This window comes from Triticum aestivum, chromosome 4A, assembly GCF_018294505.1.
Source record: "Triticum aestivum cultivar Chinese Spring chromosome 4A, IWGSC CS RefSeq v2.1, whole genome shotgun sequence".
NCBI lineage: Eukaryota > Viridiplantae > Streptophyta > Magnoliopsida > Poales > Poaceae > Triticum > Triticum aestivum.
In genome coordinates, this window is record NC_057803.1 from 46,198,204 (window position 1) to 46,201,922 (window position 3,719).

Consider the following 3,719-nt stretch of genomic DNA (forward strand, 5'->3'; position numbering starts at 1 on the left):
GGGCTGAAAGGACAGGTGGCTCCATCCCGGTAGAGGTGGGCCTGGGTTCCCGACGGCCCTCGACTGTTACTTTGTGGCGGAGCGACAGGGCAGGTTGAGACCACCTAGGAGACAGGTGGGCCTGGCCCTGTTCGGCGTTCGCGGAAACTTAACACGCTTAACGAGATCTTGGTATTTGATCTGAGTCGGCTACGAGCCTATACGCACTAACCATCTACGTGGGAGTAGTTATGGGTATCCCGACGTCGTGGTATCAGCCGAAGCACTTCAGACGTCAGCGACGGAGCGGCGCGCGCCGAATTGGACTGGAACGCCACTAGGCTAGGTCTGCTTTCGGCCGCCCACGCAACGTGCAGGTGTGCTCAGGGCGATGGGCCCAGACCCCTGCGCGCTTAGGTTTAGACCGGCGTGCTGGCCTCTCTGTTTTGCCTAGGTGGGGCTGCGACGTGTTGATCTTCCGAGGCCGGGCATGACCCAGGAAAGTGTGTCCGGCCAAATGGGATCGAGCGTGTTGGGTTATGTGGTGCACCCCTGCAGGGAAGTTAATCTATTCGAATAGCCGTGATCTTCGGTAACAGGACGACTTGGAGTTGTACCTTGACCTTATGACAACTAGAACCGGATACGTAATAAAACACACCCTTCCAAGTGCCAGATACAACCGGTGGTCGCTCTACCTCAGGGATATGAGGAGGGGATCGCCGGGTAGGATTATGCTATGAGAGGTTACTTGGAGATGCTACTTGGAGGACTTCGACCTACCCTCTTCTGCCTGTTGCAAGACGAAGGTGACCAGAAGCGTAGTCTTCGATAAGACTAGCTATCCCCCTCTTATTCTGGCATTCTGCAGTTCAGTCCACTGATATGGCCTCCTTACACATATACCCATGCATATGTAGTGTAGTTCCTTGCTTGCGAGTACTTTGGATGAGTACTCACGGTTGCTTTCTCCCCCCTTTTCCCCTTTCCTCTCTTCCTGGTTGTCGCAACCAGATGCTGGAGTCCAGGAGCCAGACGCCACCGTCGACGATGACCCCTCCTACACCGGAGGTGCCTACTACTACGTGCTGCCCGCTGACGACGACCAGGAGTAGTTAGGAGGATCCCAGGCAGGAGGCCTGCGCCTCTTTCGATCTGTATCCCAGTTTGTGCTAGCCTTCTTAAGGCAAACTTGTTTAACTCATGTCTGTACTCAGATATTGTTGCTTCCGCTGACTCGTCTATGATCGAGCACTTGTATTCGAGCCCTCGAGGCCCCTGGCTTGTATTATGATGCTTGTATGACTTATTTTATTTGTAGAGTTGTGTTGTGATATCTTCCCGTGAGTCCCTGATCTTGATCGTACACATTTGCGTGCATGATTAGTGTACGATTGAATCGGGGGCGTCACAAGTTGGTATCAGAGCCAACTGCCTGTAGGAATCCCCCTTCCAACTCCTTGGCCGAAGTCGAGTCTAGACTTTACAAAACTTTTACTAACATGGCTGTGCGGCCCATGGGCCCACGTCGCCATTGGGTGGTATTAGGATCTTTTACTCCTCGATCTTTACTCTGGGATTCTGAACTCTCTTCTATTCGGGTTAAACGATTTTGCTAATAACAAAACTAACTTTAGGTTCTCGCGAGTACTTTCTCCCGGAGAGCCCCTCACTTCAGATGATCGTCTGCTAATCAGAAGAATTCGGAGATACTCTTTGATATTCTCTCGAGACTTTGTGCCCATCACTTTTGCTATTCCTGGCCACCGATAAATCCGTATGGATAACTACTTACACTTGCCATTCATACGATCATCCCCCAGTGATCTTGTTATTACAAGATACCCCGAAGTTTTCTCTATTGATCCGAGAATACTTTGTGCCTACTGCCTAGCCGTTCCTTACTACATGAATACCCCCTCAAATAAATACTCGCACTTGTCGAGTATCCGCTCATCCCCTGTTGTTCATGTGTTACACAAAATTCTTCAAAATACTATTCGATCTTCCGAGAATCCTCTGGAGCCTTTGGCTCTTGAAATTCTTGCTTGCTTGCATTATGGTTAATCCCATAAGTCTCGTAGTCATATTGACATTCCTTGTCATTATCATTTTGAGTCTGTTGACTCAATATGTTTGCGAATACCCGCAATCATCATTGATCCTTATAAATTACCTTTCCGGCTGAGCTGCCATTCTTTTAACTGGAATTGGTTCTCGACCAATCCAAGTGTCGTTGATTGTACCCTAAGGCTATTCAACTTATCCATCCCTAATCAGAGCATTGCTTCTGACCCCTTGATTTGGGAATCGTAATTCATTTGCATTTGACAATTGAGTTAGTCAGTTGTTTCTATATTTTGATCTCCTTGCATCCTTCTTCCTCTAGATGAGAACTGATGCTCACGTCAGATCCCTTGTGGATCACCAGATCCTTTGTTGGATTTTATCTGACAACGCCTTTCATATTCAATAACCTTGTGAGCCTTTTCCTCTAATACATAAGGCCTTTGGTAAATTGTATCCTCTGCTTTCTCAATCATGCTCTGCCTTCGAACTTGAGTTAATTATTCCTAAAGATTCTGGTATATGATTCCAAGGAGCCCCTATGGGTAGAACATATGCCTTCACTAAACCGTGTGAACCCGAAAGTTTTCACGAATCATACTCTTCTGGTGCCTCGCCAGATAAAATTTTCAACACTGCAACTTCATCGAACGTGAGAAGTGAATGGAAGGTTATACATTGAAGAAGTGGGAGTCGACCTTGAACTTGTGTTCATGCCCATGGACACGATGTAGATCTTATCATTAAAGCTTCTATTAAATTAATTATTCCTTTGGTATAAGTTCATCTTATATCTAGGATCTGGCCTTTTGCAATCGTGGTTCCGACCATGATTGTTCTTCTTTGATCTCATTTCTCGGACAAGTTAAAACAATTTTCTTCTATGGATCAGTACACCGGTCCAACCTTTACTTTGATCTTGTGTCGAGTATTAACCCCCTGGTATCTCGAGATTATCATGGTACTGCTTAACTTCTTATGAGTTCTTCATCAAGTGCTACCTTACCACTGATTCCAATTTTTCACGGGCTCTGAGTTATTAAACACTCAAAGACACCGATAACTGAACCGAGTCCGCTCTACGGTTCAACAACTCTTCAGTAAGCTTCTATAAGTACGAGTTTGTACCCGATCACGCCATTCCTAGCCTGTTTGGCTATATCATTGTCGTGACGATTCTAACGGTGCTACCTGGTCCTTATTCTCGGAGCACCAATTTTCGACGATGAACTAACCTTACGTCGGTTTTCCTCGTCATATCCTTTCACCTTAACCAACAAGCTTGAGTTCGAGTTTGTGTCGTACCCTTGGTTCCTATAACCTTTCACTTCATCATTACTTTGACTTGATGTCGTCGCCGATCGATTACATCTTCATGAACTCTCGCGACAAAGGTTTCGAGATCGTCAACATTCTGAGCTCATCCAGGATATCAATTGGATTCATGATGAGAAATACCATCCTTGCCTCGATGAATTGTATTATCATCGACCACTTTATTGCCTTCCCACCAACACAAGCTTGTTCATGTTTGGTGTTATACCTTGAGTTCCTTGCTGTCCAGCAATTGATCTTCCTTACCTCGGAAGTATTACCATCTCTTTTTGTCAAGAATGTGGTGAGAATTTCACCACCTCTTAATAATTCTTGATATCATAATACTTCTTGCCATC

General features: G+C 46.0%; 1 protein-coding gene across 1 annotated transcript in view; it reads left to right on the top strand.

Annotated features, from left to right (window-relative positions):
* LOC123085055 (sodium/hydrogen exchanger 1) overlaps nt 1-1,069 on the top strand; it is a 26,978-nt gene extending 25,909 nt beyond the window's left edge. The window contains exon 4 of the mRNA XM_044506623.1: nt 994-1,069. The gene's annotated coding sequence lies outside the window, so the exon portion shown is untranslated. The remainder of the gene's footprint in view (nt 1-993) is intronic.
* The last annotated feature ends 2,650 nt before the right edge of the window (nt 1,070-3,719 follow it).